Here is a 26,284-nt window from a genome sequence, read left to right as displayed (position 1 = left end):
AGGCCCTCTGGGAGATGGATTGATTTCGTGACTGGGGCAATCGGGATGAGTGTGTTGGAGGCAATGAGATTGGCACAGGACAGAGCAGAGTTTAGAGCTGTTTTACATAGGGTTGCTATGAGTCGCAAGCAAGTTGACTGGCACATAACAACAACAACAACATGAGCAGATAAAGGTAGTGAGAAGTTAGAGAAATCATCCAAAGTTGTGACTTTAATGGTTGATACAGGAGGCACTTCAACCAAGATCAGTTTGATTCTAAAAGTCATGATCATTGCCATCAGATTTTCTAGTCGCTTAATAATGTTGTGTGATAATGTGTCGCATTATACTGTGCAAAAAAGACTTTCTTAGCCACACCGACTTTGACTTTAGTTGGAATGGATTCATAGGTAACCCTCCAGCTGATTTTCAGAGACTGTACAGGAGGAGATTGCTCATCTTTCTTCCTCTGAGCAGTTAGTGGATTCGAAACAACCCTCATGAGGTTGACAGGCAGACTCCCTACTGCCTGGGCCACCAAAAATCCTTTATCCCTACTGCCTAGGCTATCAAGGGTCCAACAATCCTCTGGGTTGTTGTTGTTAGGAGCCACTGAGTCACCTAGGACTCATAGCCACTGTATAAAAAGCAGAACTGAAACGTGCCCTGTCCTCATGATCTCATGTGATTGAGTCCATTGTAAAAGTCAGTGTCAATCCACGTTGTTGGAGGTCTTACTTCTTTCTCTTACCGTTCACCTTTCTCTGCATGATGTTCTTTTCCAAAGCCTGTCCTCTCCTGACAACACACTCAAAGTGTGTAAGATAAAGTTTCCCCATCCGTGTCTCTAAGGGCACCCTGGTTGCACCCTCTGTGACATGTTCAAGTCCTTTGCTTCAGCCACTGAGTCCACCCACCACGTTGAAGGGTTTTTCCTCTCTGTCTTTGACCTTCTCTCCTGAAAATGATGTGTTGTTTGGTTTTTTTTGGTTGTTGGGTTTTGGTTTATTTTTTTTTTTCTTTTCCTTTTTTTAACAAAAACTGACCCTTCCTGACAACATGTCCAAAGTATGTGACCTCCCTGGTTGTACTTCCTCCAAAACAGATTTACTTGCTCTCTTGACAGTCTTTAGCCTAGTGGTAGGGAGTTGGACTGCCAATCTAAAGGCATGTGGTTTCAATCCATTAACTGCTCCATGAGAGAAAGTGGGACAGTCTCTGCAGTGTGATTCAGTACTCTTGAAAACCCTCTAAAGGATCAGCTAGGAGTCAATTCCAACTGGATGGTACTTAACAACATTCAGTGTTGCTGTTACTAGGTACCATGACATTGGAACAAACTTATAGCTGTCCCTGCAGAAGTGTTTCAGAGGCTGTAAATCACACAAGAGGAGTCTGTCCAACTTGCACCCTCAGAGCCGCTGAGGGATTGGAAGTGCTTATTTCTGGGTTGGCAGTGTACCTCTTGACTACTAGGCCACCATAGCGCTTTACCAATACCACAATTCAAACCGATTCTTCTTTAGGCCTCTTTAGTTGTCCAGTTTGCACATCCATATGGAGAAACTGAAAACATTGTGGGTTGAGCCAGATACATCTAGTCTTTAAACTGACATCCTTGCCCTTTAAACGCTTTAAAGAGGTTCTTACCAGGAGATTGTCTTATGCAACACATCTTTTGATTTCTTAATTGTGCTACCCTGGGTGTTGATTATGGATCTGAAAAAAAAAGAAAAAAATTGTTGACCGCTTCAATTTTTCATCTATTAGGTTAGTTTTTTATAAGGATGCTTTCTTGATTCTGGGATGTAATCTATATTGAAGTCTAGAGTCTTCATTTTTCTTCAGTAAATTATTTAAATAATCTTCATTTTCTGCAAGCCAGCTTGTGCTGGACAATTGTGATATTAGTAAAGAATATTAACTATTTCATGGACTACCAAAAGAATAAAGGAATCTGTCTTGAAGGGAGTGCTGTAGGGTGCTACTTAGAGGCAAAAATGGTGAAATTTTGTCTCATATACTTTTGACCTGTGGTCAGGAGGTGTCAATCCTTGTAAAAAAATACACCCAGCTGGGAAAAGTGGAAGGTCAAGGAATGAGAGGAAGACCTTTAATGAAACAGATTCACAAAATTACAGCAACAATTTTGAAGATGACACAGGTGAAGACCTGTTGTTCATATGCTCACTATACATCAACTGCATAATGCTTATCAATGACAACTCCTTCATACACTCATAATTATCAATATTGTCTATGAGTTCAGGGTGCCCATTATAAGTGATTAGCAGAAGCAGTAGGTGATAAGCACAAACCCTGGGAAGAACAGTTGCAGCCAGAATTAATAGAAGTAGTTGCAAAAGTGTGTGAATGATCTCTGACCTCAAAAGGCATCATTTTTGTGCAGTTGATGTGAGTGGAGACTCCTCTCCTTGGAAGAGTTAGCAGAGGTCAGACTCTGCCACCCCCATGTCAGCGACATTGTTTGTACAAGCAGTCAATCTAAAATTAAATTTATTAAGACTCGATGTAGAAGCCATTGTTACTCAACCAAAGCACAGTTTGTGAACCTGATTCTGAAATGGTTGCCTGCCCCTTTCCCTCACAGCTTTAAGCAGGGCGGTTCTCCATCCACCAGCCCTAGTTTGTCTAAGGTAACTACAAGAAATCTCCTTAATGCTGCTTATGTGAATCTTTAAAATCCTATTATTGGTTTCTGAAAGCTTTCATCCATCACCCCCTCATGATAAATCTCTAACAAGGCTTTTGTGCCTCCTTTCACTTTCGGATTCCCTCATCCTCAATAAATTTTCTGGTGACGCCACAATTAATCTTGAGTAGCACATTAACCTTGTTCATATCAAAGTAACCCTGCAAGTTCTGCAGTTTTACATGTGATTAGAGACAGGTACCTCACATACTCTGAGTCTCCTTTCACCATAGGCAGAAAGGGAAGGTTGAACTGTTTGATCTCTGCTCCTATTTATCTTTGTTTCTTGGTCAGACTCAAACATCCACAAGGCTTTTCTTGACTTCTAGATTTAGATAACTCGGGCTCATCTGTCAGCATTCCCATGCCCCCCCAATCCACTTATCATCTGATAAAAGTCCTGCTGCATCATTACATTTCCTTAATGTCATTGTTTAATATTAGCTTGAGTCAAAAAGTGAAACCTCTCAAAATTTTGTCCTGAATTTAAACCTTTTATTGAATTGATTTAAACTAACTATCCAGCTTATTGTCACAGACACTGGATTCTCCTTTGAAGTATATCCTCTTTTTTTGCATTTAGCAGTTCATCGAATGCCTAAAATTGCTATGGTTCCGAAGGTAAGAAGGTTGGTTAATTCAAGATTCCACCAGACCTAATTCCTTTATATAATCTAGTTACCTGCTGGCAGTTTACTGTAAGGAGGGACAGCCATTTTCGGGTGCAGAGAAAGATGCTTTATACACATTGTATTTGGAAAATGGCATGAGTCCTTTGCAATGTTATCAAGTTTTACATGATTCTGCTATGTTCTTAAGTCATGTGATTCTGTAATGCTAACCTTAAGCCACAGATACATACCATTTCTTATCATATAACAGAAATGCGAATCTGCAATATCTGTGACATTCACTAGAAATCATTTAGAATCTTGTCAATTACTAGAGTTCTTTAGAAAACATCTAAACTTACATAGAACCATCGTAAATATATTATTGTACCATCATATCAGAACCAACTCAACTGACCTTCCAGCTGGTTTTCAACAGACGTAAATCCCACAGAAGAAGATTTCTCATCTTTCCTCTGAGGAGCAGCTGGTGGATTCAAACCATGTACTTTTGGATTTGCAGCACAATTCCTTACTGCTAAGCCAACACATAAAGAATTTTAAAAACCTTTATTTTTCTTTCATCTCAGCATTCTTAGGATGTAGAAAAGTTAATCTTAGTAAACTAGACTGATGAAGAGACATAAATCTAAATAATCTTTAACACTGAAGGGGGAAAAAACTGTAAAGGTTAATTTCTAACCCTTGAGAGAGAGATCGCATGTCTTCTCTCCACATTTATAGGTCTTTGTGTTTTAGTTACTGGTCCTGAGAAATAAAGGGAAGAAATTTAAATTAAAATCTTGAATTTCTGCTTACTCAGATGACAGAAGCAAAAGTATGTTTCTCTGGTCTCTTTCTCTGAAAACCTAGAGCTTATTGACATTTTACCCATTACTATCATGTTCAGCTTCAGTCCATATTGAACACTATAGTCCTTGACCTTCTGCAGAGAACTTCATGTCCTCTTCAGTTTCAGCAAGCAAGTTTGCGTCATCTGTATAACATAATTTGGAATATTCTTCCAGTCTTGATGCCACACTCCTCCTCTAGAGTCCAGCCTCCAGAATGATCTGTTCTGCATATAGACTGAAAAGGTATGGAGGTAAGATGCATTCTTGATGTATACCTTTCCTTATCATGACCCTTGCTCTGTTCTAATTATTGTGGTCTTCAAAATGGATTGAAATCCAACATCAAGAAAAGGATTTTCTTCACTGGGGCAATCAGCAGCTTCATGATGGATGAAGAAAAAAATTGAGGTTGTTGATAACTTCAGCTTGTTTGGCCCCACCATCCACACTCTTGGCACAGGCAGTCAGGAAATCAAAAGATGAATTGCACTGGGAAAGTCTGCTGTCAGGGACCTCTCTACAGTCCTGAAAAGCTTTGATCCAGGCCATGGTCTTCGCAATTACTTGCTATGCATCTAAGAGCTGGACAATAACTAAAGATGACAGAAGAAGGATTGATGCCTTTGAAATGTGGTGCTGGAGTAGAGTGAGGTCTGTCCTGGAGGGTGAAACCAGGCTTCTTCCTGGAGAAGGATTTTGAGACTCTGTCTCACCTACTTTGGACACGTGACCAGGAGGGACCAGTCCTTGGAGGGGACATCACGCTTGAAAGGTGGAGGGACAGCGCAGGAGAGGAGACTCAGGATGAGACGGATAGATTCAGTGACAGGAGAAATGGGATTAGATCTGTTGGAGATGATGAGATTGACTCAGGATAACCCAGGTTTCAGAGCTAGTGTATACAGGGTCACGATGAGTCACAGCTGGAAGCAGGAGCGGCATCCACTTCCGAAATGGCTTACCTCCAGAAACTACGAACAAACAGTGCTCAGGCTGTTCGTTCATAGGGTCGCTATGAGTCGTCTACGACTCGACGGCACCAAACAACAACAACGAGTCACAGGCGACTAGATGGCACATAACAACAAGTCTTCTGGAGAAGACTACTGAATATCCAATGGGTTTCTAAACGTACAAACAGATACATCTTGGAGAAGATGCGCGGAAAGTGCTTCTTAAATGCATGGACAGTAAAGCTTCATCTCACGTAATTTGGGCCTATTTCTAGGAGAGGTTGCTCTTTAGAGAAGGACATCATGTTTGTAAAGGTGGAAGGACAGCAAAGGAGAGGAAAGATCCTCAGCGAGGTGGATTGGCACAGAAATTGCCGCTGTGGGCTCAAGAGTGTCAGAGATTGTGAGGATGGCACAAGGCATGACAGGGTTAAGATATGTTGCTCACTGGATTGTTGAGTCGTACTCAGCTCGATGGCACCTATCAACAACATCACACTCAGACTGTAGATAGGAAGGAAGTTCTGCTGAGTCCAGGCTATCGCCAAGTTTTCCTTCTGAGAAGTTTGTTCAATGTGAATGCTGGAAGTCAAAAGATTGGAACTATAGCCCTTAAGGAAAAAAATGCGATTGTGATTATTAATGAATTCTGATTATCTGGTCCCAGAAAGAATGCTATAATGTCTTAATTTCCAGGTCTCATCTTGAATATTTGGAATAAATAAATCAGTTGAGGCATGAAAAACCTGAACATTTCTTTAATAATGTTCTACGTTAAAATAAAAATTCTACAAAACAAGTCTCTTTGCTCCAAATACATTTTCCATGCTCATCTACTATATAACTTGAAATTTGCACTTTATTACAATATTTCTTGTTTATGCATTAGAGGCCCTCTTAAAACGTAATTATGTCACTTGAGAAGGGTCATCTTTTAAATAATTAGTGGCTATTAGCAGCAAAGTGAGAAATGTGTGTGTGAGATTCTGGATATCCGATACTTACTGTGTTCCATCTTTCCATTGTGTCTTCAGGTTTGGGCAATCAGACACACAAATGTCAGCAAGCCATGGGGGAGAAGGTAAGAACATTCAAACATTCCCTGAGGGAACTCTGTTTAATAAAGACTTACTTGCAGCTGCTTTAGTTTTGAAGAACTCTTGAGCAACTTGATGATAGTAAACTATTTTAAATGATAAAAAAATCCCAACAAACCACACACTTGATTCAGCAGACAATTTGGAGGCAGAAACATACTCTAACGGCTGTGCTCCTGAATTTGCTAGGAGTAAATGGAAGGTTATATCTTCCGACTCGAGAAAACCTGCTATTTATAGAACATTTATTTATGTCTGAAGACCATTTAAAGATAAATTGCAATACTTAATGCCTAGTTTTATAACATGTCATTCAAAATCCATTAAGTATTTTATTGCATGAATTGTATAAGAAACAGATTTATAGCCCTCAATTAGGGCATTAATAAGGGATGATAGAATCTCACTGAAGATGTATTTCTCTTCAGTTTTTACAAAACTTTATTGTTATGGCATGATATGAACTAGATTCTGAGTGTTGCATTATAAGAAGACTGGAAACAAGAGCGCTGACAGTCAAAAGGTATCAGAAAAACATTAACATCTTTAACTAAGATTATTGCTTTAAAACCAATTCAGAAAAAAAAAAAATCCAAAACAGAAAACCAACTGTCAAGATGTGACAGTGGGTTACTTCTAAATTAAGTCACAAATTAAAGTTGGCTTTGATCTTAGAAAGTACAATTGTAACCTATTTCTAAAATGTTTTTCTTTCCAGATAGGTGTCTTAAGAGCTTGTTGAATAGCAGTTTTGCTTTGTTTTTGGTATAGACTTTTAGACATTCATTTCACATTGTAATTGTAAAACTATCAAACACTATTTTAGCATCTACTTTATTTACTTTATGAGTGTTTGGGAAATGGATCTCTCAGTAGGAAAGAGACTATACAGGTGGATTAACCAAGACATTGTATTCCAAAAGCACTCTAGCTAGTTAAAGAACTAGCAATCAGAAATAGAGCAATATCAAGGCACAGCTCAGAGATAAGAGGATTGAAAATTATTAAAAAATAATTTAGGACCATATATAGTGATACCTGATATGAAAGAGCATATGAATTTGGAAGTCTAGGCCAGAGAATGGAGCACAAGTTTGGCCTAATATTTCAGGAAGGAGTCAGTTGACTTGCCAGTCTGATATGTGTGGATATTGGAAGAAGGGATTCAAATGACCCTGCTGAAAAATTCCATGTTATTATTGTTGTTAGATGCTGTCCAGTTGCCTATGACTTGAAGGAATTCTATGAACACTAGAACTGAACCTTGCCCTGTTCTGGATAACCCTCATGATTTCTACCCTCTCAAGCCCATTGTGGTCCTCACAGTGCAAATACATCTCATTGAGGATCTTCCTTTCTTTTGTTGATCTTATACCTTTCCCCACATGATATTTCTCTTCCAAGACTGGTTCCTCCTGAAAATATTCCAGAGTAAGTAAATGTCACCATTCTTGCCTCTAAGGAGTAATCTGGTTGCACTTCTTCTGATAAAAATGCATTTGTTCATTAGGTAGTCCATGGGATAGTTGGTACTCTTTGCCAATGCCATACTTCATTCAAAGTCATCAATTTTTATTCTATTTTTTGAATCCATTGTCCAGCTTTAAGATGCATAGAAGGCAATTAGAAATTCCATGATTTAGATCAAGCCCACCTTAATCTTTAAACAGTTATCCTTGTTTCTGAGAACTTTGGAGAGATTCATCCTTTACAGTAGATATCCCTAATGCAACACATCTTTTGATTTCCTGAGTACTGCAACCATGGGTGTTGATTGTGGATCGAAGTAAAATGAAATCATTGACAATTTCAATCTTTTCTCTATCATGTTGTTGACTAGATGGTAGCTGGAAAATATGAGCTTGGTTACAGAAATGAGGCTAGAGATTGACAGAATTTTGTGGATGGTGACTGCACACATGAGCTTTACCTAATGAACGACACGAACGAACCAAATTGACTACATGTGTGGAAAGTGAAATTGGAGAAGTTCCACATCAGTACACCAAATCAGGCCAAGGGTTAGACCAGACGATAAATTGCTTATGCACAAATTAAAACTGAAAGTGAAGAAAATGAAAAAAAGTCCACGAGAACCAAAATGTGACCTTGAGTATCCCCCAACTCTTCTTAAGAATAGATTTTTGACATTTTGAACACTAATGGCCAAAGACCCGGTGAGTTGCGAAATGACAATATGAAAAAACCTCAAGCTTCTAAGTAAAAAAAGAATGCTTCTCCAACAGTAAATGACAAACTGGAAATGGTAAACTGCATTTGCCATTGAGAAGTCTTAAAGTGCATTTCTTTTTAATGCTGACGACTGTAACTAGCAGCAGAGGAGACTCTAGTTTTCTATTGTGTACCAAAGAGCCGGAACTGACCCACAGCTGACACTCTGGTGGGTTTTCAGAGGCAATTAATTGCATGGGAGGAGATTGTTTATCCTCCCACAGAGCAGCTGGTGGCCTCAGATAGCCTGCCTTTGTGATTGCAGTGCAGCTTCTTGCCACTAGGCCACCAGAGCTCCCTGAGATATTACCAGATTAGAATTATCAGGACAGAAAGTAAAAAAAAATAATTTTACTTTATTTATTTATTTTGAGGAGTCTATTCTTCTAGGTCGTATAGCCCTGGTTTGTCCATTTGCTGTAACAGAGGTAACTCGTGGTTGCTGTGAAGCTGAACACTGTGACACTGATGTGTCAAATGCAAGAATGATTATCCGTGGTGGACAGTGTTTGGTGGAGCTCCTCGATTAAAACAAGCTTGGAGCAGGAGTGGTATCCACTTCCAAAATAGCTTGCATCTGGAAACCCTATGAATCTGGAGAAAGGAAGAAAGTTATTCAAGTGTTCAGGTCTTTCGTTCATAGGGTTACTATAAGTCGCCTACAACTTGACAGCACTTAACAACAACAACAATGGAGATTGTGAGCAATGTGGCAGAAGTTCTTTCCCATCAATCATGCAGGGCTAACAGGACTGCCCTGCAGATTCCACTTTTGCACAGGGCACAGCTTGCAAAGGGATCATAAAACAGCCTGACTCCCTTCCCTGCGGAGGAGCAAGTGTAGCTGAATCAGAAGGCCAGTTTCACCTCAGACATGACTGTGTGAGGATCTCCGTCCATTTAAAATGATTGACTGCTAACTTCTAAACAGTGATTTGTAACTAGTGATTAAGGAATTAACCTTCACTCCCTATATTAGTAAATGGTGTACATTAATTACTTTCTTTTTCTTTGTTTAAGAAAATCAGTTGCACTCAGAGTGACAAAGTCACTTTTATTTGTTTTATATTAATGGACTATTAACATCTGTGTTGCTTCTTTCAGCATGTCATCTCCTTCTGTGGACATTTTCCATTTTATTAGTCTTTATTTTTCTGTTGCTAACAAGTCATAAACATCGATGATAGTTTTTCATTATTGACTAAAAAGTTTGCAGCATTCATCTTTTTGCTGCGATTCACAGAACAACTGATCTGTATAATAAATAAAAATATATTAAAGGATTATAGAATTTATCCTTGGAAGTACTTAAGAAATCATCTTTTTGAAATTTAGATCCTTACTTTAAATATGAGGAAATGGAGATTTAAAGAGGTGAAATAACTTCTCTAATAGCACACAGTGAATTGATGGCAGCTCTGAGAAAAACCTGATAACATACAGATGAAACATATTTATGAGTTGAGCGGAGCACTACACATTATAAAATGAGATTTAATGAAGTTATTCACTCTTCTGGATATAAAGATCCTAATATACAACTTGAACGTCTTTGGTACTCGTTAGACAGACTCAAGTCAAAGCCAGTTCTTTTATTGATGTACTGCATAATCAAAGACATATGGCTTGTTCTTTTTGTTATGTGCAAAGCTCTGAACCCTGCTCTATCCTGATACAACCTTAATGTCTCTGACACAACCACCCCCAATACTCCAGTCACTGAGTAAATCTATTGCATCAAGAGTTTTCCTCTCTTGCACTGTCCCTTCACCCTCCCAAGCATGATGTTCCTCTCGAAGGACTGGTCACTACTTGGAACATGCCCAAAGTATGTCAGACAAAGCTTCAGAGAAATTGCCACCAAGGAGCAGCCTGGCTTCACACTCTCCAGGATGAACCTGCTTGTTCTTCTAGCAGTGCATGGTATTTATATTGAATACTCTTCTCCAGCATCAAAGCTCAAAGGCATAAATTTTCCTTCTATCATCCCTAGTCATTGTTCAGCTTTCTGATGCAAAGCAAGTAATTGTGAAGACCATGGCCTGTATCAGGTGCACTTAGTCTCCAGAGACTGAAATTGTTGCTCTTCAGTACTCTGGAGAGGTCTCTGACAGCAGACTTTCCCAATGCAATTCGTCTTTTAATTTCCTGGCTGCTGGTACCAAGAGTGTTGATTGTGGAGCCAAGCAAACTGAAGCTGTTAACAATCTTAATCTCTCCACCTTCTATCCTGATGCTGCCAATCAGCCCAGTGGGGAGAATTCTTGTTTACCTGATGTTGAGCTTCAGTGCACATTTAAGGCTGTAGTCCTTGACCTTCTGCAGTAAGTGTTTGAGGACCTCCTCAGTTTCAGCAAACAGGGTTGTGTCATCTGCATCTTCCTCCAGTCCTGATGCCACGTTTCTCTTCACAAATCCCAGCCTCCCAGATAATCTGTTCTGCACATAGATTGAAAAGGTATGGAGATAGGCCATATCCCTGGCATATACCCTTCCCGATTATGAACCATGCAGTGTTTCCTTACTCTGTTCTGAAGACTGCCTCCTCATCCAAGTATAGATTTCACATAGCACAATAAAGCATTCTGGAATTCCAGTTCTTCTCAGAGTCAGCCACAGTTTGGTGTGATCCACACAGCCAAATATCTTTGCATAGTCAATGAAACACAGATAGACATTGCTCTGATATTCTTTATGTTTCAGCCAAGATCTATCTACCATTAGCTAGACTATCCCTTGTACCATGTCCTTTTCTAAATCAGCATGCACTTCTGGTATTTCTTTGTTGATTTGTTATTCCAGTTATTTCTGGATAATTTTCAGCAGACTCTTGCTTGCATGTGATATTAATTGATGTTATTTGATAATTTCCATGATCTAACAGGTCATTTTTCTTTGGAATGTGAACAAATATGGATCTCTCCCAGACAGTTGGCTAGGTGATTGTCCTCCAGACAACTTGGTGAGCACATCTAGGGCAATGTCTGTTTGTTGAAATATGTTAATTGGTATGCAATCAATTCATAGGGATTTGCTTTTTATTCCAATTTCTTCAGAGTAGCTTGAACTTCCTCCTTCTTGCTTCTATGTTGTTTCATGAAATTCTTCTGTGTCGGCCAATTCTTTTTGGTACAGTGACTCTGTATGCTCCTCTATCTTCTTTCAATAATTCCTGAATCATTTAATATTCTGCCCAAATCAAACTTAAGTATTGCAACTTGAGGCTTGAATTTGTTTCCTTCAGCTTAAGAAATGCTGAGTTAAGTTCAGCCCTTTTGATTTTCTGATTCCAGCTCTTTGCACATTTCATTGTAATACTTTGTTTTCCCACACTGCCCTTTGAAATTTTCCTTTCAGCTCCCTAATTTCTTGGCTTTTATCCCCTTTGCTTTGGCTGCTCGGTACTCTAATGCAATATTCAGAGTTCTGTCTGACATCCATCTTAGTCTTGTCTTCCTCCTCTGTCTTTTTAACAACCTTTTGCATTATTATTCATGGACAATATTCTTGATATCCTCCTACAGCTCATCTGGTCTTGGCTCATGAGGGTTGAAGGCCTCAAACCTGTTCCAGAGATGGTTTTGAAATTAATGTGGGATAGATGCAAGGTGAAATATTTGTTCCTGTGGATTTGGATTTAGTTTTCTTTAGCTTTAGCTTGAACTTGTATATAAATAGTTGGTGGTCTTTTCCACAATCAGCACCTGGCCTAGTATTCACAGCTTATATTGAGCTTCTCCAGTGATTCTTTCCACAGATATAATCTGATTCCTAAGCATAACATAGGGTGAAATCTATGCCAAGTTGCAACATAGCTGCCTTCATCGGCACCTGCACGGAGGGCCAGCACTGATAGCAGGGCCAGGAATCATGTGTTCCCCATAAGAAGAGGAAAACTATTTGGCACTGTCACCTAAAGCATGTGAAGAATTTCACCTTAAATTACTGACATTTAACAAAAAACATAGTTTTGAGTGGGATTATATTAAGGATCTAATTTTTCTTTTGGTTTTCTTTCCTTTTTTTTTTTTTTTTTTTAGGCTTCTCTCCAGCAAACAAAGCTTTTTATCCCCAGGCTCAAGAGCTTCATCGTTGTCACCCCATTCTGGGTACTGCGGCTGCAGCTTGTAAGGCAGAGGCATGCTCCAGGACCGGCTGGTCAGCACAGCATGGCCTGTAGGATCCTCTCTCCAGACAATGTCCACCTGACTCCTTCCTGGACTGTCTAGGTTGCAACTCCCACCCTTTTTCAGGGTGAAGGGCAGCTCTGAGAGCTCTAGGCTGAGAACAGAAAGGCTACACCAGAACCATGTCTGGGGAATAGCGGGTACCTGACTGTATCTAATGATGAGGCTCCAGCTAGGGCTAGTAAACAACTTAATTCTTTTATTTGCCATGGCCAACTGTTGCAGGCGTAGAGACCCCAGACTTCCAAAAGGGATACAGTGAGGAGCGGTAAATGCCCCTGTCTACCAGGTACTGCCCGTCCCCACCCAACTTTCAGTGAGGAGGTGGGAAGAGAGATAGTACTTCTACTAGGAAGCCTTCCCTTAATTTTCAAATGAGCTGCTCTGTATATAACTCCACATTGTTGGAGAAAAGGAAGTCGAGTCACACTGAACTCTCCAGGCTTTGATTTGCTGGCCCAAGTTTAAACCACTCACCACACCCCCCCACCCACCGCTGGATAAATGACAGGGGCTTATTGCTGGGGGAAGGTCTTAGGAGCCCAAATGGTGGCCTGTGTGGGGTGAGGCCAGCCAGGTTCAAGGGTTGGGGTGGAGTGAGCAGGAGGAGGGATGTGGTTGGAAGGACTGCTGCTGAGTGAGTGGAGAGGGGGTCAGCACTGAGTAGGGGACTCCCACTGGGGTTCCATAATGATATCAGTGGGGGACAGGCAGAGCCTTCTGCTATCTGGAAGGGGAAACTGAGGTGATCTTTGAGAAGAAAGGGGCTTCCAGCAGTTCTTCAGGTCCACTCATCTTACCCACGAAGGCACTGTGGCCTGGAGAGTGGTCACTCCACATTTAGGCCGAAGGTACCCTAGGCACAGATATGGGCTCTTAGCCTCCATGCAATGTGGATATAAAGAGGACGCTGTCCTGGTCCTGAACCTGGTAGTCTAATTCACCCAGCAGTTCCAAGACGGCATCCTTGATCAGCACCAGAATTCCTGGTCGCACACATTCTCCTTGGATGAAAAACTCCGGGCGTTCTTTTAGCAAATTCTTCTTGATCCAAATGAGCAGGTTTCGATGTCCCAGAGCTCCTCCTGTCCAGGAAAAGTGACCTGGTGTTTCTTTACACCATCAAACAGGAGCTCCGCACCACCTCTCCCTACCCAAACATGCGTCTCTATTTCTAAACTTATGGCCTCAATGCCAGGAAGGGGCGAGCTCCTCCAGCAAAGGCAGGCGCCAAGATCCTCAGCCACTCTGCCCTAAAGTAGGCAGCGGGGAGTTCTGGGCCCTCTGACTTTGTCCAGTGACTCACCCGAACGCCAGCTCCACTGATAAGGGAGTTCGGAATGACCTTCTTTAACTATGAAAACAACCTCATTTTTCCTCACTTTTTCATCTCTGGCATGGAATATCACATGATTGTATGATTAAAAATGTCTCATGACATTCCATCTCATTTTGCCAGTACCTAGAAATGAGACTAGAGTGCTGTTATATCTGGAGGAACATTCTTCCACTTTGTACATCACTCTTCTTCAATGTGCTGTATGAGGTAACCTGGGTTTGCTATGATGCTAAACCTTGTGCCATGGGGATATCAAATACCATAATAGTTTCCCATTGTGGACTGTGTTTGGTGGAGCTCCCAGTTATAAAACAGGTTGTGAAGCAGGATTGGCATCCACTTCCTAAACCACATGCCTCTGGAAACTTGGAACTTGAACTTGGAGAAACAACGATAGCTATGGAAAAGCATTAGGTCTTTTGTTCACTATGAGTTGACCTCAACTTGACGGCAATCAACAACAAGAACAACAAGTATGTCAATATATGTTCCATTTCTTTCTTAATAATGTCCAACTATTCTACATTCATGCTTCTCACATTTCATGTTCTAATTACTTGTGTCTGTTTACAACTCTTCCTCCTCCTTTGTATTTCTATATTTGAGAGTTCAGCCTCAGTTGCCATATCTGTTAGTCTACTCTAAATGTGCTCTACTGTACATAGGGTTTTCAAAGGCCTATTATTTTGCAAGTGGATGGCCAATCAGTCTTCCTAGTATCTCTTAATTCAAATGGTTAGATTTAGAACAGTATCTGACAGACAAGCATTCTCCAGAAAGGAGGAGATGAAAGACCTTCCCCAATTATACAAGCAATCCATAGATTCAGTGTTGCTCCCCACCCTTGGTACGTGTGTCCTGACCCACCCTTTTCCCTGCTCCAACAGCATCCCTTTCAACTCCCGCCTACATCATTCAACACCTCTCTCCCCCTTTCCAGCCCTTGATATGATTGATGGCTTAGGGCTCATGCTGTCTATACTTCTGTGATTCCAAATGCCTCACACTACTGCCAGGCTGTTATGCTGCAGCCAAATATCTTAAGCTCAGCGGTCTCTAAGTCCAAATTCCAGATCCTGGTATTAGGGAAGGCTTTCTAACTCAAATAGTCCTGAGGAAAAGTATTTTGCCTTAAACTTCTGCTCCAGGACTGAGTTCTTGTGGCTTAGTGTCTCTTCTCTTCCATTTGCAGCTCACTGCTGTCATAGTAGGATAATTTCCCAGAAGAAGGTGATGTGTTCTCAAAATCTGGTATATAAGTGCTGTATTCTTGGCTCAAGGGCCTATGATCTACTTTTCTGGATTTTCCAGAGGATGTTCTGAGAAGAATGGGAATCGCAGAACATTTAATTGTGCTAATATGAAACCTATACTTCGACCAAGAGGCAGTCGTCAGAGCAGAGCAGGGTAACACTGCATGGTTCAAAATTGGGAAGGGTGTACGCCAGGGATGTGTCCTATCTCCATACCTTTTCAACATGTATGCAGAGCAGATTATCTGAGAGGCTGGGCTCTATGAGGAGAAGTGTGGCATCAGGATTGGTGGAAGATCTATTAACAATCTGTGTTATGCAGATGACACAACCCTGCTTGCTGAAACTGAGGAGGACCTCATGCACTTGCTGCAGAGGGTCAAGGACTGCAGCCTTCAGTATGGACTGAGGCTCAATGTCAAGAAGACAAAGATTCTCTCCACTGGACCAATTGGTAGCATCAGGATGGATAGTGAAGAGATTGAGATTGTTCACAACTACAGTTTGCTCGGCTCCACTGTCAATCCTCTTGGCACCAGCAGCCAGGAAATAAAAAATGTATTGCAATGGGAAAGTCTGCTGTTAGGGACCTCTCTAAAGTACTCAAGAGCAACAGTATCTCTCTGGAGACTAAGGTGCGCCTGATACAGGCCATGGTCTTTGCAATTACTTGTTATGCATCAGAAAGTTGGACAATGACTAGGCAGGATAGAAGGAGAATTGATGCCTTTGAGCTGTGGTGCTGGGGAAGAGTGTTGAATGTACCATGGACTGCCGGGAAAACAAACAGATTCATCCTGGAGAGGGTTAAACCGGGTTGTTTCTTGGAGGCAAGGATTCTGGGGCTTCGTCTGACATACTTTGGACATGTTGTGAGGAGGGACGGGTCCTTGGAGAGTGACATCATGCTTGGGAGGGTGGAGGGACAGCGCAGGAGGGGAAGACCCTCTATGAGGTGGATTGATTCAGTGACTGGGGTGATTGGGATGGGTGTGTCGGAGGCAGTGCAATTGGCAAGGGATAGAGCAGGATTTAGGGCTGTTGTACATAGGGTCGCTATGAGTCACAAACGACTTGACGGCACATAACAACAACAACAACATCAACAACAACAGCAACAACAAACACCTACGCCAATCAATGTAACAGGAAAGCTATCACTGATTCAGATTCTGAAGGCCTTGACATAGTGTTGCCTAGTGTTCCTGAAGATGAGGCATGGCATTCTTCTATTCAGCCATTTTCAGAAAATAATATCATGTTTCCGTCACAAAAACTGTGCGTAAGTATGTGTGTTCATCTATATCTCAGAAACACAACTATCATGGGGGATTGGGGAGAGGATGGGGAAAAAAGATAGAGAACAAACACTGCATTAGATCAAATGAAGTGAAGAACTGTCTGAGAAGAATATTTTATTAGGCATTATATTGGTGATGACAATCTGGAACAAAGAGTGCATTGTGGGAAGGGCTGAGAGGGGATGAAAATATGCAACAGTGGAAAAAAATTAAAACTTTGATGTTAAAAAAAGAGAACTTTTATTTTCATAACTACTGTAATAACTTTCAGAGAGTTCAAACCACTTTAGAAGACTAGAACTGGCCTAGACCAAAACTTTGTTACCTGTTTTCTTCTAAATATGAGATACCTCACACAAGTTCCTTGATGTTTACTGCATTTTTTTTTCTGAATTGAAAGACACTATAAAACTACTTTTTACTACAATAAAAATGACTGACAATTTTTCACTTTACTTTTACGTCTGTGTTTTAGCACTAGGTAATCTTTTACTTAAAGAAGAAGGAGACCCTCAATAAGTTGAATGACACAGTGGCTGTAAAAATGGGCTCACACATAGAAAGAAGCAGCTCAAACAACAATGATGCAGGGTCATAAAGTGTTTTATTCTGTTATAAATAAGATTGCTGTAAGTTGGAATTGACTCAATGACAACAAAAAACTTTTTTTTTTTTAAATTGAGATCAGTCATTTTTAGGGTTGTGGGGTTTTTCTTTGTGTTGTGTGTGTGCGTTTCTTTTTTTGTTTTTTGGGGTTTTTTAGAGAAAGTGAGACTATTGCCAGTTTAAATTTGAGTTTGGAGAAAAGTTTTGTACAGTAATATGATCTCAGATCCTTTAATGCTATATTTAACTAATAGCAATTACTCCTAATGAAGCGTATTTCTAATGTTCTGTGGTAGAAGTAGCTGTTTGCTTCAAACTCTTAAAAACAATGGACATAATTGATATTTATCCCAAAAGTGCCTGGAACTGTGCATAAATAGAGAACTACCAGAAATACAAGCTGGGTTTAAAAGAGGTTATGGCACGAGGCACATAACTGCATACGTCAGATAGATCTTAGCTGAAAGCAGAAAGTACCAGGGGAATGACTATCTGTGTTTCATAGACTATGCAAAGGCATTTGACTGTGTGGATCACAGCAAATTTTATCTAACCTTGAAAAGAATGAGAATTCCAGAACACATGATTGTGCACATGTGAAACCTGTATTTGGGCCAAGGGGCAGTGGTCAGTACAGAGCAAAGAAACAGTGCATGGTTCAAAATCAGGAAAGGAGTGTGTCAGAGAAGTGTCCTGTTTCCATGCCTTTTCAATTGGTATACAGAACTGATCGTTCAGGAGGCTGTACTCTATGAGGAGGGATGTGGCATCAAGACTGGATGAACATTCATCAACAACCTGTGTTATGCAGATAATACAACCTTATTTGCTGAAACTGAGGAGAGCCTGAACCATCTGCTGTAGAAGGTCAAAATGACCATACTTTTCCATATGGGTTGAAGTGCAACATCAAGAAAACTCACCACTGGGCCAATTGGCAGCATCATGATAGATGGAAGAGATGGAGATTGTTAACAATTTCAGTTTACTTTGTTTCACAATCAACACTCTTAGCACCAGAAGTTAGGAAATAAAATGCTGAATTTTATTAGGAAAATCTGCTGTAAGGGGCCTTTCTCTGAAGAGCAAGGATGAAAGACTAGAGACTGAGGTGTGCCTGATCTAGGCCATAGTCTTTGCAGTTACTTGCTATTCATCAGAAAGCTGGACAATGACCAAGGATGACAACAAGAATTGATGCCTTTGAGTTGTAGTACTGGAAAAGGATAATGGACATATCATGGGCTGCCAAGAAACCTAACAGGTTCATGTTGGAGAGGGTCCTTAGAGGCAAGGATTTTGAGACTCTGATTTACTTTGGGCATGTAGCAAGGAGGGACCAGTCTTTGGGGAAGGTCATCATGGTTGGAAGGGTCAAAGGGCAGCATAGTAGATGAAGACCCTGGATGAGATGGATGTGACTGGGGTAATGAGGGCAGATGGGTCAGAGACAGTAAGATTGACTCAGCATAGAGCCAAGTTCAGAGGTATTATTGTGCTTAGGGTCTCTTTGAGAAGTATTTGACTTGATACCACCACCACAACAACAAAAAAAATATTTTTCACTTGCTTTATTTAATGTATTTTTTCTCTCTCATCATGAAAAAATATGATGAATAATCTGGGTCCGACGTTAATTTATTAGATAATAAATACTTCTAGCCAAAACTATGGGTGTTGATGTTATGAGATACACTATGCAATTAATCAGAATAGAATTTTAGAAGAGTATTGAGATTTTTTTAAGTGCTAAAAATAAGGAATATTTAAGTCTGGGCCACAGAAGGTAAATAGAAATGATTTGTTAATAAAGGTATAAACAGATTGCATTGCCCCCTAGAGTGCTGTTAGGTTCAGCTACCTCTTTTCAAATTAAAGAACCTTTTATTATTTTAAGCAGGTTACTATCTCCTTAAAAATTCCCATAGAAGAAGATATTTTCCCAACATCTCTTTATAGATAGACTAGAAGTTGCTATAATGGAACATCTATGTTGGAAACGAAGATTTTTGGAAACTGAAAGTGTGGATTTTTTCCTTCTAGTTTGAGTGAGATTTGATAAGTGCTAGAAAGAATATAGGAGAATGAAAATTTCTAAGTATTTAGGATAAATTAAGACAAGAGGGAAATGTCTCTGGATGTCTATGTGACGGGGAATTTATAAACAAACAAAAAATTAAATTAATGATAAAAATTCCTTTACATCAGGTTGATTCAGATTCAAAATGATCGTCTCTCAGTTTCTGAGGTTATAAATTTTAACGTGAAAAGATTGCCCATCTCTCTGTTGAACTGTTTGTTGATTCAAACCACTGGAGATCTGTGACCTTTTAATTAGCAGTGCAACACACTGTGGGTCAGGCCACCAGAGCTCCTAAAAATAATGGTAAATGGAATGAAATAAAATAAGTTGATGGGAAAATGCTTTGGGTTAATTGGCCAGGTTTGGTTCTTGAGAAAGGATAGATTTGGCTGAAATTTGAATATATAATGTTTCCATTTAAGTAATGTGCACATACAAACGGTATGCATAGTATACACAGAAAACTAATATTTGAGGGCACTGTGTGGTTTATAATAATAAAAAAGCAAGGTTTACAACATGTGTGTTGTCTTTATAATATGGTGCATTCTTTTCACTGGAGTGCACCCTTCAAAACCTACAATCTCTATATTTTATCATCTTAAAGATATTTTTCCTAACTCTGGGATTAGTCTGAAAGATAAAAATAGTGTTTTGTGGAAAACCAAGAGGGGGGAGAGCTTAACTGATGCCAACTGCCACATTTTTCTTGTGGAATCTTAATGCTGGAGAGAAATCCTGTAATTAAAGAATCTATTTAAGTTTGTTGTACAAGCCACATCCAAGCGTAGCCAACTATGTAAACTTCCCCCCCTTTCTCTCACAGAACATCTATTAGTATCTTGTTGAAAACACACAGTTTAGAAGTATTGCTTTACAAAGTCTATTTAAGAGGCTGTGTGATTGAAAGTTGACTAGGGTTGACCTGGATGATTGTCTGGGATGAAGCTTCTGTTTAGGAAAAAAAAAAAAACCTGAGCAAGAACATTGATATTGAAAAGGTTTTTTCAACCACTTCAGAAAATATTTTCTAACACAGAAGTATAACTGAGATTGAGAAAAAAACCCTCTTTCACACAGTTCCCTAGTAAGGTCATTTCAAAATGCTTGTCAAGAGTTGCAAAAGGACTAGGTAATCTTATTAGTACAAGGGGTGCAATTAAAAGCTTATAATTACTAAGACTTTCTTGAGTTTCTTAATCTTCCATGCCAGATTTTGAAGACAGGATGAGTTCTCAAAGGAACAGAAACGGCTTCTAGTTTGTGCTGCTGTATTGGAAAATCAATTCATCCTTTAAAGGTTTGCAGGTGATTTGGACTTCTAGAACTCTTCAAATTTAGACTTCTAATTTGGAAACTTCCAAATTTTTGTACTTGGTAGCAAGACACCACTCTCCTTTTATTGCTAGGCTAACATAACAATTTCTATTCCTTGTAGTTTGATCGATTCCTTAAATGAAAATGCATCGTTATGCAATAGAAACTCACGTGATGTGACTCAGATTTCTGCAGATCCTCCTTGCTGCTCTGTTATCTTGTCTTTTTTTTTTTTTTTTTTTTGCTTTCTGGATATGCTTCAAAACTTGGCCCAAGGTCGCTCCTTGTCACTGCTGTTATCTGTGCATTTTGAACAGTGATTTTGATAGTCACCTAGACACCATTGATCAAAGGATGTCTGGCCTTTGAAATGATTGCATTAAGATTGATATTCCTCTTAAATGGAAAGTGGATCTTAGGGCCATGGATACAGCCATTTCTTTCTAAGTATGACTCATGATATTTTTCTACCCTAGGGTAAAATAAGTTGATGACTGAAAATCTGGTAAACCTTGGAGTGACAGCAGAGACTCTGAGGTTAAAATGAACTGCTCTCAATGTATTCATATTTCAAATCTTCAAGAGGCAGTGTAAAAAAATAGGTCCCTGTAAGGTGAGGAGGTGGGTTACATGCTGGGCTACTTATTAAATGGTGGGTGATTTAAACTTACTAGTCACTCTGAGGGAGAGAAAAGAAGCAGTATCCTCTGTTAAGATAAATAACCCCAGAAGGTCAATGGACAGTTGCTTTGAATAGGCATTGCTGTGATGGCAGTCTGTTTGGATTTTTATTCTGTTTTGGGTTTTTTAAGCTGTAGAGGAGAGAAAACAAATAGGTCTGTCTTGGAGAGAGTGAAACCAAGCTCCTCCTTGCAAGTGAGGATTTTGAAGCTCCATCAAACATACTTTGGGCACGTGGCCAGGAGGGACTGATCCTTGGAGGAGGACATCATGCTAGGAAGGGTGGAGGGACAATACAGGAGAGGAAGACCCCAGATGAGATAGATTGATACAGTAACTAGGGCAATGGTGGTAGCTGTGTCAGAGTCAGTGAGACTGGTTCAAGATAGGGCAGGCTTCAGAGCCATTGTATGAAGGTGGTATAGCACTGCTTTGTTGATTTGCTGTACAGAGATAACTCGTGGTGGCTGTGATGCTGAACACTGTGACCCTGATGTGCCAAATGAGATATTGGTCACCCACGGTAGACAGTGTTTGGGGGAGCTCCCTGATTAAAAAAGCTTGGGAGGAGGAGTGGCATCCACTTCCAAAGTAGCTTGTCTCAGGAAGTCCTATGAACTTGGAGAAACAAAGAAAGTTGCTAGGGTTGCTATGAGTTGCCTACAATTCGACAGCATTTAACAGCAAACAAGAGTTGCAGCACATAACAACAACCACAGAGGATGATTGCAGATAGAACAGCTAAGAACTCAGTGCAGTTCAAACCCACCAAATGGCTCCATAGAGATAAGAGCTGGCAGCCATCCTCATAAGAACTGTTACTGATATTAGATTTGTTGTTGTTCTTGTTGTTTTGTGCTGTCGAGTGACCTGCGACTCATAGCGACCCTATGTACAACAGCCCTAAATCCTGCTCTATCCCTTGCCAATTGCACTGCCTCCGACACACCCATCCCAATCACCCCAGTCACTGAATCAATCCACCTCATAGAGGGTCTTCCCCTCCTGCGCTGTCCCTCCACCCTCCCAAGCATGATGTCCCTCTCCAAGGACCGGTCTCTCCTCACAACATGTCCAAAGTATGTTAGACGGAGCCTCAGAATCCTTGCCTCCAAGGAACCACCCGGTTTAACCCTTTCCAGGACAAATCTGTTTGTTTTCCTAGCAGTAAATTCCTACTCATAGTGACCGTAGGGACTACAGAACAAAGCACTATTCTAACAATGCTGATGTGTTTGAACCATTGTAAAAACCACCGTGTGTCTGCTTCTTGGGGAGGGTCTTTCTCTTTTCATTGCCTCTCTACTTTGCCAAGCATTAAACCCTTCCCCAGTGACTGAATTTTTAAAATGTCCACATCAAGTGAGATAAAAATCTCACTATTTTTGCTTCTAAGGAACACTCTGATTGTTCTTTTACCAAGACTAGCCTGTTTGTTCTTCCGGCAGTCCACAGCATACACAATATTCTTTGCCAAAACCACAATTGAAAACCATTAATCCTTATTTAATCTTTCTTCTTGAACACCCCACTTTTACATGTGTATAAGATAATATGCAGTGTTACAGCTTAGATCATGTCCATTTTAATCTTCAAAGTGATATTTTACCTCGTTAGCACATTAAAGATATTCTTTACAGTAAAGTTACTCAGGTGAAAAGATTGCAGCCTAGGAAGTCTGTAATCTTGGACAGCTCTTGGTCTATTCTGTTAATATAGAGTTATAGTAATTTGGAAATTATTTGATGGAATCTATTAAGTACAGAGCTCTAAAATATCTTGTGAGTTGGAATTAACTCCATGGCACAGGACAACAAAAACAAGGCCAATTTTATCTTTTGTGTGTGTTTCTGCATTTAGCATCTGGCATCACAGGAGAAAAAAAAAGTTGACAATTACCACTCATAAGTCTTTCTAAATATCTGCTAATACCCTAGATTACTTAGATAGAAAAGCTAATTGTAGTAATCTGTTCACATAATGTCTCATCTCTATTATTTTGATATTTATATTGGAAAAATTTTTAACTTTTTATCATATCTACTTATAAGGAAACATTTAGACATAAGTTGATTTCTGTCACCATCATCTTTTGATTATTGAATCATTATTCAAAATTGCTTTTAAAATAATGTCTCCAAATTCTGACAGGATTTATTGTGCTTTGTGACTCTTTTTCTTGATAAGTCCAAAACTCTGTTTCCATGCATCTCTGGTTTAAGGATTATAAATATTTTATTTTTCTAGAATGCTCTGATTGTCTAAGGTAAGAATATTTTTCCTAGCAGAGTTAATTCCCCTCCTCAATGATAATTTTCAGATTATTAATGCCTTCTGAGAATCCTTCTGCCTCACCTCAATCCTACCTAGACAAAAGCCCTAAACTTTTTTAACAGTTTAGCAAAATCTAGGAGATCCAAGATGGCAGCAGAGGCAGAGACAACGTGGTGAGCTGCTGGAGGAGCAGACCACTTGGAACACGGCCACTATGGCCTTCTACAGACTTCTGTTTATTGATAATTGAACAGTTAAACAGTTGATGACTGGTCTTCAGTGAAGATTGAGGCTCAACAACAGGAATTCAAGGATTCCAAAGGAGGAATGGGTGAGTGCCGCAGCTCCCAACCCCCTCCTGCAGAGCCCGCACTGCGCCTCACCACAGCTGTGGCTCCATGAAGCTCCCACAGCCAGAACTCATGGATTCCCTCACCCAAGATGGATGGTAGGCACTGAGCCTCCCCAAGATTGGTACAGTGGAGCTGCCACACTGCTGCAAAGTGGACTTGTTCTGGGGAGAATTCTTGGAGCCAAGATGGCAACGGCAGGGGAAATGGGTGGCCACTGGCCTCCCGCGGGCGAAATGAAGAGCGCCCACCAGCCACCCATGCAGAGATGACGTGCGGGAGATGGTGCACGCCTGCTGGCTGTCTGCACAGAGAATGTGCGTCCCGCCGCCTGCAGGTTTGGATTTTCTTGGACAGCCAGAGAAGATGATCACCGATACAATGGATTGTTGAAAGTCACTGTGAGTTGTCTACTTGATGACACTTAACAGTGGCAGCATGTCCAAGAGGACTGACATCCTAAATGCACCACATATTTTGATCTGTTGAATGCTTCTGCCAAAAGCCGTTTAGACCTGGGGGGAGCCTGTTCACAAGTCTCAGGTTCCCTTTGCCATTTATAAAGAGGGAGGGCAGTGACACCTACTTCAAATTATAGTATGACCACTTATGGGGGGGGTGTAAAAGTGGAGGTGCTGTCCTGGCCACATAGTCCTCGGTCAGGCGAGGGGACCAGATTGGGGTGGGGGCAATTAGAGGGGGAGTGTACCAGCCAGCGCATGGGGGTGTTGCCCTGCTCAGGACGGGCTGTCTTCGGCCCCCCACCTGGGGTGAGCCATCACGGCCCTCTGCCCGGGGCGGGCTGTCCTCGGCCCTCGGCTTGGGGTGAGCTGTCATGGCCCTCAGGGTGAGCTCTTCAGTCCCCAGACTGTGCCATTTGACTTCTGGGTTGGGAAAAATTGCCTAGGGTATCCAGAGAATTTTATCTAGGCTACTTTTCGCCACCCTCTCCCTCAGTAAACCTGAAAGCAACACCCCCAAAACCCCTCTATTTGTAACTCACAAGTTTGTTTTCTCTAGGTTTGCTCCCTTTCCTATAGGTAACCTTAACATTAAGTTTTACTTCAGACCTGACCCAGAACCCAGTGCCAGTGACAAAAAGGAAATACAACTGCCAGCTAAAGAAGCAAAGGAGGATGGAGCCTCTGGGTTCAACCAGCCATCCCCACTGGACCCACCTGGGAAAATGCTTTGCAGTCCAGAGGGGAGCAAATGACAGGAAAATATCTTCAAACAGAACAAGAAGGCATTCAGCCTTAACCCAAGATCACCAGAAAAGTGATAAAGCATCCTCCCTCTCCCCTTTCACATCGACACCCCTGTTCAGCATAAAGAAGCCAGAGAGTCAGCATCCAATTCCCAAATCAATAAGACAGTTGGTTTAAACACTGTTGGAAAATGCTTATCATTCCCCTGTAGCATCTAGTCCCCACTGGATCCTTTTCATTTCCTTCACCTGCTCCCCTCACCAACCAATTTCTGCAGCTCTGCAGCTGCATCCTGGCCCATCCTCACCCTTCTGCCCCCAACCCTCACCTCCTGGTACCCCTAATATAGTTTTCCTAATAAAAACAAAACAAAACGAAACAAAAAAACACAACAAAACAGTTTAGTAAAATCTGTAATACATACAAGGAATCTAGGGATAAAGGTAATTGGGATTAAATTAAATCAAGAGTTTATTAGAATATGACCCATCTATTCATTCCACTGCTTGGAATGTACCCTGAGAAATTTAGAATGAGGGCACAAATGGAGATTTATACACTCGTGTTCATTATATAAGCATTATTCATCATCACAAGAACATGGAAACAGCCAATATACCCTTTGAAAATCACTATGTTGGGAGGGACTAGAAGGCATTATGTTATGTTAACTCAATCCCATAAAGACTAATATGGTGCAAGACCATTGTTGTAGATATAGAAAGAGAACTAGTAAAACATGTCTGAGGATCCCAGGATGAAGGAGCAGAGTAGTGAGGGTGGGCTGGGAAGGGAGGGTGGTGTCATCACAGGGTTGCACAATTTGCTGGGTAGAGGAAGGAGTGAATAAGGGAAATTGCAAAAATGTGGTGTGAAAAACAATTGTATATGAACTTTGTAAGTAAGCTAGTACAAAAGAAAAAAATTTCTTTTTTAAGAAAAGGTTTATCAGCAAAGCATCAGTTTTCTTCCATATGTCTCTGAAACATCTTTTCTTAGTGTTTCAAAATCACTGGCTTTTAGTGAAGGCCTATGGGCTATTCTTGACTGTCACAGAGAACTCCTAGAGACCTGAAAACATTGAAGCAATACTGGTTTGACCAAGAATTTCTGAGCACTTGAGAACTATCATATATATTGCCTCTAAGTAATAAATATTACTGAGTAATAGTCATATATATATATTTAATTTTAATGAACTTTACAAAGATTTTGGTTTTCCATTCATTCATTGTTGCGTTTT

At 40.5% G+C, this 26,284-nt stretch overlaps 1 pseudogene; it reads right to left on the bottom strand.

Annotated features, from left to right (window-relative positions):
• Nucleotides 1-13,505: 13,505 nt before the first annotated feature.
• LOC102870687 lies at nucleotides 13,506-24,612 on the bottom strand (annotated as a pseudogene).
• Between the last annotated feature and the right edge of the window lie 1,672 nt (nucleotides 24,613-26,284).

The sequence above is a fragment of the Elephantulus edwardii genome, unplaced genomic scaffold (assembly GCF_000299155.1).
Source record: "Elephantulus edwardii isolate Elephantulus edwardi_28Jun2011 unplaced genomic scaffold, EleEdw1.0 scaffold00074, whole genome shotgun sequence".
Classification (NCBI taxonomy): domain Eukaryota; kingdom Metazoa; phylum Chordata; class Mammalia; order Macroscelidea; family Macroscelididae; genus Elephantulus; species Elephantulus edwardii.
This window is presented reverse-complemented; position numbering and strand designations above follow the sequence as displayed.